Consider the following 17,650-nt stretch of genomic DNA (forward strand, 5'->3'; position numbering starts at 1 on the left):
GCAATTGTCTGTAATGAAGTATTGCCCTAAAAAGTGCTGCTCAAATATGCAGACAGATCTCAATACAAATTCAAAGTGCTGCAAGGATTGGAAACTTACTTTGAATGTTCAGAAATGTAAGACAGTGCACTTCATAAGACAAAAAACCTAGCCCGCATCTCGTGGTCGTGCGGTAGCGTTCTCGCTTCCCACGCCCGGGTTCGATTCCCGGCGGGGTCAGGGATTTTCTCTGCCTCGTGATGGCTGGGTGTTGTGTGCTGTCCTTAGGTTAGTTAGGTTTAACTAGTTCTAAGTTCTAGGGGACTGATGACCATAGATGTTAAGTCCCATAGTGCTCAGAGCCATTTGAACCATTTGAACAAAAAACCTAATGTTGTATCACTACAATACCACTGAGTTACAACTGGAACCAGTTAATGTGTGTAAATATCCCAGTCTAACAACTCATTGGAATATGAAATGAAATGATCACATGGGCTAATCCCTAGGTAAAGTGGATGGCAAACTTCAGTTTGCTGGTAGGATACACAAGACACTAGTTAAATACCTGTGCAACCCATCCTTTAATATTACTTAAGTGTGAGGAATCCATACCAAATAGGATTAACAGAAAATGAAATGTTGTGTGGCTAGGGCCTCCTGTCGGGTAAACCGATCTCCTGGTGCAAGTCCTTTGAGCTGACGCCACTTCGGCGACTTGTGCGTCGATGGGGATGATACTGAACATATACAAAGAAGCTCATCATGAATAGTCACATGTTTGTTTGATTCATGGGAGAGAATCAGGGCAATACTGGAATGAACTGAACTGGGAGATGCGTGAAAATAAACACAAACTACCCCATTAAAGCCTACTTACAAAGTATGAAGCAACATTTTTACGTGAGGGATCTAGGAGTGTGGTGTCACCGCCAGACACCACACTTGCTAGGTGGCAGTCTTTAAATCGGCCGCGGTCCGTTAGTATACGTTGGACCCGCGTGTCGCCACTATCAGTGATTGCAGACCGAGCGCCGCCACACGGCAGGTCTAGAGAGACTTCCTAGCACTCGCCCCAGTTGTACAGCCGACTTTGCTAGCGATGGTTCACTGACAAATTACGCTCTCATTTGCCGAGACGATAGTTAGCATAGCCTTCAGCTACGTCATTTGCTACGACCTAGCAAGGCGCCATTATCATTTGCTATTTATCTTGTGATGCATGTACCGTCAGACCGATGTTTACCAATTATGGATTAAAGTTAAGTATTCCGGAAGCTACGTATTTTTTTTTACTAGACTAAACTCCTTTAACTGTTCCAGACCTCACGCCAGTCTGCGTGAGCTTAAACGCGTGCCTTTCGGCTACCTCATAGTGGCTTGGCTGTCTTGCCAAGTCACAACAGTTTGGCGACGAGGACGGGAATCGAACCCACGCGTGCAAAGCACATTCGGAACTGAAAGTAAACGCGCAACCGAAATTTTTCAGAGCGCGCAATGTTCCCTACGCATTGCGTGATGAGGTCGCAAGAACATTACACGATTTGGAATCACAAGGTGTAATTGAACGTGTGCAGGCTTCTCTCTGGGCATCACCCTTAGTACTTTTGCAAAAACCTTCCAGAAAATTGAGACTTTGTGTGGACTTCAAGGCAACAGTGAATCCACAACTAGTGATTGCCACTTTTCCTTTACCCCGCCCGGAAGATCTTTTTGACAAACTGTGCCCGAGGAAGAATCCCAGCGCGTTTTGGTGGTTAACACGCATCTTGGTTTGTACCGATTCAAACGACTGCCATTCGGGTGTGCATCCGCCCCTGCATTGTTTCAGCAACTGTTTGTGCGTTGGTCCCTACTGCAGCAAACTATCTGGACGATATTGTGATCTCCGGAAAGACGGAAGAAGAACATTTAGCCAATCTCAGAAAATTATTTCAGGGCTTGCGACAAAATGGTCTTCGCTTGCGGAAGGACAAATGTGTGTTTTTTGCTCGTAACTTACCCTATCTGGGACATGTACTCAATGCCCAAGGCATACATCCCAGTCCAGAGCACCTCCGTGCCATACAAGACTTGCCTTCGCCGCAGAATTTGAAGCAGCTACAGAGTGTGCTGGGAAAAATAAATTATTATCATCGCTATGTGCGCCACACCTCTTCCATTTCAGCTCCGCTTCATCGCTTACGCCGTAAAGGTGTTCCGTTCGTCTGGACGACGGAATGCGAACGCGCCTTTCGCCAGTTGCAATCGGCGTTGCTTTCCAATACTTGCCTTACGCCCTTCGATCCCCAGAAACCCCTTTTGTTGATGGTGGATGCATCGGATTTCGGGATCGATGCTGTGCTTGCGCACAAAGATGGATCACATGATCGCCCTATTGCTTTTGCTTCCAAATTGCTCTCGTCTGCGCAAAGAAATTATTCACACATCGAGAAATAAGCTTTGGCTCTCGTATTTGGTGTCACAAAGTTTCATGATTTCTTGTATGGTCGTCACTTTACTATCATCACAGACCACAAACCTTTGACATCGCTTTTTCATCCGAACAAGCCTGTGCCTCCACGTACAGCGCAGAAATTCATTCGCTGCTCTATTTTCCTCTCGCAGTACCGCTACGATATCTTGTATCGGTCCACTGCTAAGCACGGAAACGCCGATGCGTTGTCCCGTTTGCCTGTTGCTGAGGATAGAGCATTCGATTCATCCGAACTTGCTTGCATGTTCATTGATTCGGAATCTGATGACGTGGTCGAATCGTTTCCGATTGATTTTCGTCGTGTAGCTACAGCCACAGCTGCTGACCCTGTCCTTGCTATCGTTCTGCGTTTTGTTGCTACGCACTGGCCCTTGTCAAAGTCACGGATAGAGGATCCGTTGGTTCGCCGATTTTTTGCTCACAGGGAGAGACTTTTTGTTCGACGTGGTGTTTTGCTGTTGCGTTCTGATAATGATCAGTCCAGGGTCGTGGTCCCACTTTCGTTACAGTCCTCTGTCTTACGGCTTCTCCACCAAGGACATTGGGGTATAGTGCGAACGAAACAACTTGCTCGTCAGCACTGTACTTGGTTCGGAATCGATGCTGCGATTACGAATATGTGCTCTTCTTGCATGGCGTGTGCCGAACAACAATCCGCACCACCGCGGAAATTCTTTGCATGGCCGAAAGCCACTACCCTTTGGCAACGCTTACACATCGATTTTGCTGGTCCATTCTGGAATGCTCGATGGTTGGTTGTGGTAGATTCATTCAGTAATTTTCCTTTTGTTGTCCGGATGTCTTCCACGACGTCATCTGCCACCATCCAAGCGTTATCCGCTATCTTGAAGGTCTTCCACAGACTATTGTTTCCGACAATGGCCCACAGTTCATGTCCGCAGAATTTCAGTCATTCTGCAAGGCCAATGGTATTCAACATCTGACGTCCGCGCCGTTTTCGCCGCAGTCAAAGGGAGCCGCTGAACGTTTGGTCAGGACTTTCAAGTCACAGATGTTGAAGTTGAAAGAGTCCTATTCTCGGGAGGACGCGTTGTTGCTCTTTTTGTCCACGTATCGCTCTCAGCCCCGAGATGGTCGCTCGCCGGCTGAGTTGTTGCACGGTCGCCCTCATCGCACCTTGATGTCTTTGCTACATCCGCCGCATCAGGTTCCCGTGCAGCGGCATACACCTGCTTTTGCCCCAGGCGACGTTGTATACTATCGCAACTATCGAGGTTCACGGCGTTGGCTCGCAGGGCGCATTCTTCGCTGCCTCGGCCGCGCTACGTATCTGGTTTTGGGGGCCTCTGGTGAGGTGCGTCGGCATCTCAATCAGCTGCGCCTCTGTCGTCGCACGGGTTCTGCCGCTCCCCGTCTGCTTTCAGCGACGGTGCCGTCCGGTCAGCGCCCTGGGGACGCATCTACTGGCTCGCCTCATCCCCAGGTGTTACCGACGCTGCCTTCCATTTTGCCCCATGGCGACGCGCCGCCGCCGTCGCCTGTTCTTCCGCCGGCGACGCCCGCAGTGGACGCGTCGCTGCAACCGCCGGGCGCCTCCATTGGTCACGCGTCGCCGATCGCTTCCCGTGACCCGTTGTCCTCCGCCATGGACTTCTTGCCCGCTCCGGACCATAGGACGTCTTCGCCCGTCGGGTGCCCCGACCCGATGGAGGTCGACCCTTCGGCCCCTCCTGTCTCTCTACGGGCGCGTACACCGCATGTTGGCGTGCACCCTGGACTAGGTTTTCAGGCGTTTCCTAGCTCCCCTCGGACCGAATGGCAGCCTGTTAGGCTCCCCACCTCGTCGCATACGTCAACATGGGGTCCTCCCCACGGCGGGCGGAAGCCTTATAACACAACCGTACGCCGATTTGCGGGGGAGGAATGTGGTGTCACCGCCAGACACCACACTTGCTAGGTGGTAGCCTTTAAATCGGCCGCGGTCCGTTAGTATACGTCGGACCCGCGTGTAGCCACTATCAGTGATTGCAGACCGAGCGCCGCCACACGGCAGGTCTAGAGAGATTTCCTAGCACTCGCCCCAGTTGTACAGCCGACTTTGCTAGCGATGGTTCACTGACAAATTACGCTCTCATTTGCCGAGACGATAGTTAGCATAGCCTTCAGCTACGTCATTTGCTACGACCTAGCAAGGTGCTATTATCATTTGCTATTTATCTTGTGATGCATGTACCGTCAGACCGATGTTTACCAATTATGGATTAAAGTTGAGTATTCCAGAAGCTACGTATTTTTTTTTTTTTTTTTTTTTTTTTTTTTTTTTTTTTTTTTTTTACTAGACTCAACTCCTTTAACTGTTCCAGACCTCACGCCAGCCTGCGTGAGCTTAAACGCGTGCCTTTCGGCTACCTCATAGTGGCTTGGCTGTCTTGCCAAGTCACAACAAGGAGTATGCTGCAACCCCTATGCGCAGCTCCCAAAGATATTGCGAAGTTAACATTACATTAACTTCAGTGTGGTCAGAGACGTTTAAGCAATCATTCTTCCTGCATTTCTTACACAAATGGAATGGGAAGAAACCCTAATAAATGGTACAATGGGGAGTACCAATTGCCGTGCCCTTCACAGCACTTTTGCAGTGTACAGATGTAGAAATACTGACACTTGGCTAGAGTCATGATTCATCTATAGTCAATATGTTGCCACTACTTTTAACATTGAAGAAGCTGTTCAATGACAACTCGAAGAAATTCTTTCTAAGTTCCAAATCAGTATCAAAATCATGAAAAATTTAGCTCTACTGCACTTTCTATGGTAGGATATTAATCATTCTTTCAATAGCTGCAGTTATAAGGAACATTGCTAGTGTTGTTTCAGTCCAATCTGTCCTATGTACAGTTAAAAAATAATGCCTATAAGCTTCTGATTCACTTCCTAAATGTAAATCATTAAAGAAGAAAATGACTTTAAACAATTACATTCTCTTGGGCAAGGAGGGGGGGGGGGGGGGGGGAGGAGTAGGAAATGTCTTTCAAGATTTGAGGAGCAGCTCATTAATCCAATACAATTTATATCACACACTGCAGAAGACTCCATTACCTGGTAACAGATTGTTAAGTTATTGGTGGAATGTAAACAATGGAAAGATTTACGGTAATGACTCATCATATAGTTGAGGTATCATGTCTGTAAAGAGTCTGAGAGATATAGTCATACGCCACAATTTCTTCAAAATTAATCTCTCATGCTATGACATTATTAATGGTTCCCTCTTTATCTTCTGTTGAAAATGTTCCACCTTTCTACTGCAGATGGCAGGACACAACAGTAATTTTATACTCCCCTTAAAGGCAAGGAATTGTAAGTGCCCAAGAAGAGGAGACACAGGAAGAACCCAGCATTGATAGGTACCGTAACAGGCAATTTTGTCTAATACTTGAAGAACAGGAGGAGGAGTTTTATACTCTGCCAGTTGGTGATATTTTCAGAGGATACAGTCACAAGCCACAACAGATAGCTCAGGATTGTCTGAAGCGTTTTGCATATTCAATGAATATTTGTTGATAACAATAATGGAAATGAAGAGTACAACCCATTTTGGTACTGACAGTGATGAAGCTTGGCATCCATAGCGGCATAATTCCAGCACAGATGACATTTCTGCAAGTACACAGAAGTGTTTATTACTGATAACCATTGTTCAGTATGTTTCTCTTAACCTTGCTTACATATTTGAGCACTGTCTTTTGTGTTAATCAGAAAACTTTAATGACTGTTTAATCCTGTAATACAGTTTTAATGATGACAGCCTTATAAAAGTACTTTTATCATGAATGTCATTTCAAAAGTGTGCAACTTTTTGTGTGGCTTACGACTATATCTCACACAAGTTATGAGACTATTTTGATCTTCATATTACAACTTGAAGCAATCTATTCTCGAAATGTACTTTATTCACATCTGGAGATCCCATTTGTTTCAGTGAAGCCATTTGATTTGAGGGAGTCTGAAGATTCCTTCACAAGGTAACCTTGAAGCACTGTTCTTCAAATAGAAGAGCCCTCGCATCAGTGGATATTCATAGTTAAAAAGGGAAGAAAGGCTTGCTGAATAAGTACTACACAAAACTATTTGGGATAGCAGAAACCATTTTCCATTCTTTTTTGGATGGACATATGAAACTTCATGCCCAGAATACTTACATGATGAGCTGCATAAAAATGGTGTCGAAAAAGAGGTTTGTTTCAGTTTTTAAACATGGATATACTAATGTCTTACAAAGCTGTTTCATTTGGATCTATTTCATCTTTCTTTCATAGCTATCCAAACACAACTACCAAGAAAAGCCCCTATCATATAATGTGAAAGTATATGGAATGGAAGTCAAGATTTGCAAGGGAACTTTCTTAAGGGTTCATGATCAACAGAAAAATGTGAGAAAAGAGGAATTTACAATAGTAAATAATGATGAGCCCGTGTGGAGTTTGCTGGTCTCCCATCGGGCGCCTCCCCAGGTGGCGGATAGGGGAATGCTCTCCAGATATGGTGGATACCGGGGAAATGAAATACCCGGGGTGGACCAAAACTAGCAACTGCTGCCTTGTAGTATGATATTGGCTTATCAAAGGCTAAAGGAAGAAAACCTTGAGTAAAAATTACCTGGTCCTCCGGGTTGGGGGTTGTGCAGTGGGCCAGCTCCTCACTCACATAAAAATGCTAAAAAACCTAATAATATGCCTCGGAAAAATTGGAACTTTGGACGACGAACTGGCAATGAGAAACGGAAAATGATGTTTGGATGCTGGAATGTGCAAGGTATTTCCACTGCACCTGCACAACTTGACATGTTCAACATGGATGTTGTCGTACTCTCTGAAACAAAGAAGAAAGGCCAAGGAGAAGAAGAACTGGATAATTATGTACATATCTGGAGTGGGGTATCAAAAGCAGTAAGAGCCAAAGCAGGAGTCTCCATTATGATAAAGAAATCATGGAAAGAAAGAATCACAAATTGGACATTCATCAATCAACGTATTATAACTGTTGAAATGACATTATTTGCTAGGGAAGTTGTGATTATTGGCGTATATGCACCCACGAACGATACAAAAGATAAGGAGAAAGATACATTCTGGGACACCCTCAGGGAGACTATTGAAAAAATACCACGAAGAAAGGAGCTGGTTATCATGGGAGATCTGAATGGAAGGGTAGGAATTAGAGAATCCTGTAGAATAGTAGGAAAACATGGAGAGGATGAATATAATGACAATGGGGAACGATTGATTGCAATTTGTGAACAAGTTGATCTAAAAATTACCAACACATTTTTCAAACATAAGGACATCCATAAATATACTTGGCAACAGAACACTAAAGAACTTCATTCTATAATAGATTATATTATCATTAGGCAAACAAGTAGTTTCAAGGCAGTAGACGTCAGATCTTGTAGAGGAGCCCAGTGTGGATCAGACCACTATCTAGTAAAAATGAAGTCTTTCTGGCCATGGAAGAATGCAAGGAATGATACAAGTAATATAAATAAAACGAACCAAACTGAGAAAGATGAAAATTTACCTTTTAATATTGACAGCCTACAAGACGAAAGTATCAGAACACTCTTTGCGGCCAGGATGGAAAGGAAACTGGTTGAATCATTTGAAGGAAGTACTGAGGAAATATATGACTATATAAAAACTAATGTGAAAATCATAGCAACAGAGGTGTTGGGTAAAAAATATAGCAACCACAACCGTGCAGCAGAGTGGTGGTCAGAGGAACTAGAGGTCCTCATTAGAGAAAAACGAAATGAGTTCCTTCAGTGGTTGAATAATAAATCAGAAGAAACAAGATCAATATACAAGGAAAAGAAGAATGAAGTCATGAAAAAAATAAGGATGGCAAAAAATGAAGCATGGGAAAGAACATGTGCCAAGGTGAATAGCAAATTAGAATTTGGGAGAGCAAAAGAAGCATGGTCAGTATTAAAAGGGCTTCAACAGGATACGAAAAGCAAAACTAATCTCCAACTGATAACACAAAAGGAATGGGAAGAGTATTTCCAAAAATTATTAAATGAGGACAGAGAAGAATATCTAGAAGAAGGAACAGCTGAAGAAAAAGGACATGAAGTTGATGAGATCCAGATTTTAGAAAGTGAAGTACTTCAGGCGTTGAGAACAGGAAAGAATGGTACATCACCGGGACCAGGCAATATCAATCTGGAGTGTCTGAAATATGGGGGTGACAAAATTCTGAAACTGATAACACAGCTCTTCAACAAAATGATACATGGAGACTCAGTACCCAACGAGATGAAGCTAGGTTACATTAATACAATATTTAAGAAAGGGGATTGCAAAATTTGTTCAAACTATCAAGGAATTTGTGTTACAAACACATTAATTATAATTTTTGCGAAAGTAATTAAAAACAAACTGGAAAAAAATTTTAGAACCCAAGAAGAACAATGTGGATTCACGGCTGGGAGATCATGTGCAGACCATTTTTTCACATTAAGACAGATTTTGGAGAAACATAGGGAAAAATCAAAAAATATAGGATTAATTTTCATAGATCTAGAAAAAGTGTATGATACTGTTCCAAGAAAATTACTTTGGAGAGCACTACATATGGCAAACATAAACCCTTCCTTGATTAAAATAATACAACAGATGTATAAAGATAACATTTGCCAAGTGAAAGTTGGTAATAAACTTTCACAGAAATTTAGAACAAGCAAAGGCCTTTTACAGGGCTGTCCCATGTCACCATCATTATTTAAAATCTATATGGATATCAGCCTTAGAACATGGTCTCATAAATGTAACAGTATGGGATTAGAAATAAGAGATGTAGTTTACCTGCATCATTTACTGTTTGCTGATGATCAAGTAGTCGTAGCACAAGATGGGGAGGATGCTAACTATATGTGCAATCAACTAGCAGTAGCATACAAAACGGGGGGTTTGAAGATTAATTACCAAAAAACAAAATACATGACTAATGATTCAGATGAGCTATACATTGAAGGAAAGAAAATCAAAAAGATAAACACTTTTTGTTATTTGGGATCCATTTTAGAAATTGAGGGAAAATCAGAGTCAGAAACCAATAAAGGCATTAGTAGCGGACGGAGGGTCATTGGGATGCTTAACTCAGTCTTATGGAGCAGGAATGTAATGAGTGGAACTAAAAAATTAATATACAAATCCATATTAGAGAGTGTAGTTCTGTATGGAACGGAGACCTGGATAATTAACATGAAGCACATTAAAAAATTACAAGCTCTAGAGATGGACTTCTGGAGAAGATTGGCAAGAATCTCCAGGAAAGAAAAGATAAGGAACACCGAAATAATAAGGAGAATGGAAATAAAAGAAAGAATATATGACGTTATGGATAGGAAGAAATTACAGTGGTACGAGCATGTACGACGAATGGAGAAAACCAGAATACCAAAATTGATACTGGAGTGGGAACCAGAGGGGAGAAGAAGAAGACGACGACCAATGACCACCTGGCTCCAAAATGTACAGCACACAACAAGGAGAATGGGCACAGAGGAAGAGGACACACAAGATCGAAACACCTGGAGGAATATTTTGAAAATATAGTTTATGAACGTTTATTGTTTGTATTGTAATTTCCAAGTAAATTATTATGTTGGAGAGAAGCCTCTGTACTGAGGAAAGCTCAAAATAATACATACAAATAATGATGGGTTCCACAATGCCAAAAGATGGAGATGTTTGAATACTACACTTTTGTGTACCAATTTGTGTAAAAAAATAAGTAAATAATAATAATAATAATAATAATAATATTAAAATATTTGCATCAGAAACTGAAATATGAATTATAATATTTTCTTTTCTTTCAGCTAAATGTGTGTGTGTGTGTGGGGGGGGGGGGGGGGTATCAGCAAAGATTTCAAGAAGTAGCTGTACAAAGTGTCAGATATTTTCCCATTACTCATTAAAATAGATAAAAAACTTAAAGTGTATCTGGAATATGATCTCATAACTGAATCCTTACTTTGGGGTAAATACTCAAAATACTGGGAAGAAATGCATGTTCCTACTGTATCTGAAGCCAAATTAAGAGAAATTTTTGTATGTGAATTCAACTTAGGCTTCAAACTACCAAAAAGTGACACCTGTTCAAAATGTCATTTGTGTCTAATGGCAATGAATAACCAAACTTATATGCACCAGAAGCTATAAAAAAGAAACAATAGATTTAACTGCATCTCAGAAAGGCTGTCAGTGAGAAAAATATGATTGCATCTTTAGCTGCTCTGGATGAAGTCTTAGAAATGGACATGTAACATACATTCCCCACACCTAAACTAACAGCTGGTTCAGCATTTTACAAGAGGAAAACATGGACATATAACTATGGTATCCGTGACTGTGGATCAAATAAGAGATATCTGTGGACTAAGAGATGAAGGAAGCAGCTCAGAAGTTGGAAGCTGCATGATAAAACACTTTGTGGTAACTTACCGTCAAACACATCACCTCCACGTACTGACAGGTAACTGCAAGGGAAGGCAAAGAATTGGGCTTTTATTGTTTTCGAAAGGTCTTTCATTGTTTCCAAATAATTTTAATCTGTTCAGTAGTATTCCTCAGTGGTTAGTCACATAAGACACTCTTGCTATTGCGACTTGGCCATCACTGAAGTATATGCAAGAAACAGATGTCCAGTATCATACATGCCAGATGAATGGAGGGGAAGTAGTAAAATGTGCTAGTCCAACAAAATTCATTGTGGACACAATGGAAAGTAGAAGTCTGCAGAAGTTTGTGATAATTATTAAAGCCACAAATCTCAAAACCTACCTTAGTCACTTCTGGAAATCCCATTCATTTCAGTAAAGCAACTCAGTTTAAGTTTGAATCTGAAAATTCCTTCATGCTGTGTACAAAGAACTGCTTTTCAAACACAGTAGCCCACACATTACTGGATACTCAAATCATGAGAAAAGGAATGCCTGTTAACCAGATCAATTTCAGTGACCAATAAAATGTAGAATGCCATTTCTGATTAACTGAGGGGGGGAGGGGGGGGGGGGGCTGATGACTATCTCCCATAGTGATCTGTTACAAATATAAAAAGTGTAAAAATTATAAAAACTAATTACTGGTAATTGGTTGCAAATTCACATTTTGTGCTCTAAATTATTTTCAGGGGGACACATTCATAAGCCCCTATTGACTACATCTTAATGACAATTACTCTAAAATTAATATTACATATAAAGAGAGTTAAGTATTTCATAACACATTTTGCAAGATATTAAGATATCATTTAAGACAGGTTCTCATGGGATGTGAATATGGATGTGTGCCATGCTTTCACACTTTCTGTTGTGCCACAACTGGAGAGACATCACCATTCACAAATCATGGACAGTTCACATGGACTGAAGTGCCAACAGAAGCGTGATTCAGTTGCTCGTGCAAAGTCGGCCATGAATGAGCTCCTTATTGAAAGCTATGCTGCGGTGAGTTTGGTTTTTGCTGTTACTTTGGCACAGAGAATGAAACAGTTGGTGGCACCGCAAGAAAAATGGAAGAAAAGCAATGGTGAGTTAGGAACTGGATACTTCAAAGACACCTGGAAGTACATAAATTGGTTGACATGTAAGTAAGTCATTATTACCCTGAAGATTTCAAAAATTTATTACAAATGTCTCCAGCTCAGTTTGACTACCTTTTGGAATGTGTTCTGTCATTGATTTCAAAATCAGATACGAATATCAGAGAAACAGTAAAAGCAAAAATTATACTTCAAGTAACTCAGTGTTCCAAAAATTAAAATTAGTAAATTTATATCTGAAACCTGCAACATGGTCAACAAGGCACTTAAGGAATTCGTAGGATAATTACAATAATTAACAATAATATAAAAAAGACAACTTTTCAATTTGGGTGCATTTTTATTATTTTATTTGAATTTCCAACATGGTAATGTATTGTAGGTCTAAGCATTTAAAGAACAGAAAGAAATAACAACATGAAAAGGTTGATTAACATAATAATATTGGGTGTTAAAAAAATTACCAGTATTTAAAAGGACAGTAATCTTTATTCTATTAATAAAAATAAGATCGACCTATAAATTTGTAAATAAATATTCATCTGAGAGATCATCATTCATATTTGACTTTCTTCTATTTGGTAGTGTTTTCTGGTTGGAGGGAGTTGGCGGTGGCAACATTTCATTTGTTATTTGAGATGTAATTGCCTTTTGAAGCCTCTTGGCAAATGGAGGTATAATACCGCATAGCACTGACACAACATATTTCCGAAACAGTTGTAGGAGTCTTCTTGGTTGATTCTTGCAGAGCAATTTGACTTTTGTCAATCACACCCGGGGGAAAAAGAAAAGAAAAAAAGAAAGAAAGAAAGAAAGACTGGGAGGTTCTATGATGCATTTTGTATGGTCTCAACCAAGATCTTCAACGGCACTTAAATCTGCAGATAGGGATTGTGATTGCTCCAGTTGTGATGGTTCATTTGACTTCCTTGGTGACACCTCCAATGAAAACATTAATTTTGTTTCAGGCATTGGTAACTTCAGACAAAAGGAAAAACATAGAATATGGGTTTAGAGAGTTGTGGAACCAGGCTGTGTAGGAGCTCTGGATGGAGCACACTTTGTCTTTCGTGCTCTTCTCACTACTGGGTCTGATATTACAATTACGAAAACAGCACCAGTATTTTATTACTAGATTTAGCTGATTCCAAATATTGTTTCCTGTATGTTGATTTAGGGGATAAAGGTAAAAGTCCTGATGGAGATATATTTCAAAACAGCTCACTGTACAATGCTTTGAGACAGATTCCCTTGCAATGCCAAAAGTTTTGTTACTGTAAGAGATCACACATTTACGATAAAAAAGTACTTGACGAAACTTTTCATTCGGCATAAGATGTCTCAACAAGAAAGAGTCTACAGCTATCGAGTTTAAACCATTCTTAAGAGTTGTAGAAACTTCTTTCAGCATACTTTTGAGTAAATTCAGTGTGTTTGAAACACCAATACCTCTAAAAATATAGTTGGTGGACAAAGTAGTACTAGCCAGCTGTACAGTGCCTGATTGGCTATGAAAAGCAAATCCCACCTTTATCTCGTGGGGTTTAACTGACTGAGGATGAAAGCCATCATATTTTCCCTGAACTGTGGAGTAAACAAGAAATTATGGTCCTATGGAAACTTCCGCAAATTGCCCAAAGACATCAATATTGATAGGCACAACAAATTCTGTATAAATACTGTGATTAATAATGAAGGTACTGTGCCATGGCAAAGTATACTACTCAATGACATTACAGATACAGAACTATAGAGCACATCAGTGTCAGCATTCTGATCAATTAATTTGTACAAGTTCTACTTGAATTTTCATGTGTTACGAAGTAAATGCATTGGTACGTATATTTTATAACAATATGAATTTAATGTTTATAGTGCTAAATTCTGTCATATTAAAAAAAAGATGGTACAATTTGTCTAGTATACCAACGATTTTGTATAATTATTATAAAACTTCTTGTAAAAAGAAGAAAGTAACAATTTTGAAAACGTGTGAAGTTTTAAAAATGAAAACAAACTTTTATTTCATGTAGCCGATCTGATAGTGTGGGCCACTACTGAATGAATGGGAGAAAGAAAAAAATTCATCTTTTCAAACCCAGAAAGCATTTGGTTTATAAACATCATCAGTGCCAGTTCCAGCTCCAGACCAATCAATTTTGGCTATTTTTTTCCAATTCTTGACAATGATAACTACTCAAACTTTTTAAATTTTGCAATTATTTCTTTTGGTCACAATCCTGGAATTTGGAGCCCCATCACACTCGGTCTCTGTATTCTTCACTTCTTACATCATTCAAGACTTGCTCAGCAGTGTTAAATTCCAGAAATGGTCAAGTTTCACATTTTGCAACTTTATCACGATTCTTAATGGCACTAGTCATCATCTTGTTGATAATTTCACTAGATGGTGCAGCCACAGAAGAAGCCTCTTCTGTGGCTGCACTTTCAAGTGAAAATTAAATGTCTGATTTGAGGAATTGGCCCCCACACCTGCCTGTGACATCAGGGTCAAACTCCCAGCCCTTTGTTCACACAGTTTCATGACTATATGCCTCATGCTGGCATTCCACACTCCTTGGGAATGCGGAATTAGAGTAAAAAGAAAGTTTCTATTTTGTCTTAAACTGTGGTGTACTGGTATAACACACAAGAAGAGTGTGACAGTTGATCCCAGAAGTACCACGGATGACCATCCAGAGCAGAAACGTCTGTGTGCGCAAATCAAATACTGCTCGCGAGAATCCCGAGCCCTGGAGCTGCAGCACCACCACCAGGAAGAGAGACGCACGCTTAAGTAACCATGCACGAACACAGGTTTTGAGTTGCAAGTCATTCTGAGATTTGCTAGGGTATTCCTGCAGATCATTTATCGTGTCTTCAAGCTGTCAAGTGAGATACGAACAGTGGCCAACAAACAGAACAGTGAATAGAATTATCATGTATGTACAGAGACCACCTTCGAAAAGATTTAACAGCGTACTGTTCATTTGGAACTGTTATTCAAAAAGTACGTCAAGACAGAAGATCAGTTTTTGTCCAACTTAAGTTCAGGGAGCACGATTTAGTTTGTGTTCATGGAACTGCAGTCAATGCAGGACAGATATGCTAAACCTGTGTTCTACAATTGCTATAACCAGTGTTACTTGTTGTTGTTGTTGTTTTTGTTGTTGTGGTCTTCAGTCCTGAGACTGGTTTGATGCAGCTCTCCATGCTACTCTATCCTGGGCAAGCTTCTTCATCTCCCAGTACCTAATGCCACCCACATCCTTTTGATTTTGCTTAGTGTATTCATCTCTTGGTCTCCCTCTACAATTTTTACCCTCCACACTGCCCTCCAATACTAAATTGGTGATCTCTTGATGCCTCAACACATGTCCTATCAACCGATCCCTTCTTCTAGTCAAGTTGTGCCACAAACTTCTCCCCAATCCTATTCAATACTTCCGCATTAGTTATGTGATCTACCCATCTAATCTTCAGCATTCTTCTGTAGCACCACATTTTGAAAGCTTCTATTCTCTTCTTGTCCAAACTATTTATCGTCCATGTATCACTTCCATACATGGCTACACTCCATACAAATACTTTCAGAAATGACTTCCCGACACTTAAATCTATACTCGATGTTAATAAATTTCTCTTCTTCAGAAACGCTTTCCTTGCCATTGCCAGTCTACGTTTTATATCCTCTCTACTTCGACCATCATCAGTTATTTTGCTCCCCAAATAGCAAAATTCCTTTACTACTTTAATTGTCTCATTTCCTAATCTAATTCCCTCAGCATCACCCGACTTAATTCGACTACATTCCATTATCCTCGTTTTGCTTTTGCTGATGTTCATCTTATACCCTCCTTTCAAGACACTATCCATTCCATTCAACTGCTCTTCCAAGTCCTTTGCTGTCTCTGACAGAATTACAATGTCATCGGCGAACCTCAAAGTTTTTATTTCTTCTCCCTGGATTTTAATACCTACTCCAAATTTTTCTTTTGTTTCCTTTACTGCTTGCTCAATATACAGATTGAATAACATCGGGGAGAGGCTACAACCCTGTCTCACTCCCTTCCCAACCGCTGCTTCCCTTTCATGTACCTCGACTCTTAAACTGCCATCTGGTTTCTGTACAAATTGTAAATAGCCTTTTGCTCCCTGTATTTTACCCCTGCCACCTTCAGAATTTGAAAGAGAGTATTCCAGTCAACATTGTCAAAAGCTTTCTCCAAGTCTACAAATGCTAGAAACGTAGGTTTGCCTTTTCTTAATCTAGCTTCTAAGATACGTCGTAGGGTCAGTATTGCCTCACGTGTTCCAACTTTTCTACGGAATCCAAACTGATCTTCCCCGAGGTTGGCTTCTACTAGTTTTTCCATTCGTCCGTAAAGAACCCGCGTTAGTATTTTGCAGCCGTGACTTATTAAACTGATAGTTCGATAATTTTCACATTTGTCAACACCTGCTTTCTTTGGGATTGGAATTATTATATTCTTCTTGAAGTCTGAGGGTATTTTGCCTGTCTCGTACATCTTGCTCACCAGATGGTATAGTTTTGTCAGGACTGGCTCTCCCAAGGCTGTCAGTAGTTCTAATGGAATGTTGTCTACTCCCGGGGCCTTGTTTCGACTCCGGTCTTTCAGTGCTCTGTCAAACTCTCCACACAGTATTGCATCTCCCATTTCATCTTCATCTACATCCTCTTCCATTTCCATAATATTGTCCTTAAGTACATCGCCCTTGTATAGACCCTCTATATACTCATTCCACCTTTCTGCTTTCCCTTCTTTGCTTACAAGGGAACCTCCCCATCGCACCCTCCTCAGATTTATTTATAAGTTGGCACAGATCAATTGAGAAAACAGGAAGAAGTTGCGTGGAACTGTGAAAAAATAAGCAAAATATGCAAACTGAGTAGTTCATGGGAAGATATGCAACATCAAGGACACTGGAAACGCATGAGCGCCGTGGTCTCGTGGTGACGTGAGCAGCTGCGGAACGAAAGGTCCTTGGTTCAACTCTTCCATCGAGTGAAAAGTTTAATTTTTTATTTTCAGTTTGTGTGACAAAGTCTTATGTTTTCATCACTTTTTTGGGAGTGATCATCACATCCACAAGGAAACCTAAATCGGGCAAGGTAGAAGAATCTTTTTACCCATTCGCCAAGTGTACAAGTTAGGTGGGTCGACAACATATTCCTGTCATGTGACGCACATGCCGTCACCAGTGTCGTATAGAATATATCAGATGTGTTTTCCTGTGGAGGAATCGGTTGACCTATGACCTTGCGATCAAATGTTTTCGGTTCCCATTGGAGAGGCACGTCCTTTCGCCTACTAATCGCACGGTTTTGCGATGCGGTCGCAAAACACAGATACTAAACTTATTACAGTGAACAGAGCCGTCAATGAACGAACGGACAGATCATAACCATGCAAAAATAAAGAAAGTAAGATTTTCACTCAAGGGAAGACTTGAACCAAGGACCTCTTGTTCTGCAGCTGCTCACGCTACCACGGGACCACGGCGCTCCTGAGCTCACATTTTCCATGATGTTCCTATGTGGCCCATGGACTACCCAGTTTGTATATTTTGCTTATTTTTTCACAGTTCCACACAACTTCTTCC

The sequence above is a fragment of the Schistocerca americana genome, chromosome 1 (assembly GCF_021461395.2).
Source record: "Schistocerca americana isolate TAMUIC-IGC-003095 chromosome 1, iqSchAmer2.1, whole genome shotgun sequence".
Lineage (NCBI taxonomy): Eukaryota > Metazoa > Arthropoda > Insecta > Orthoptera > Acrididae > Schistocerca > Schistocerca americana.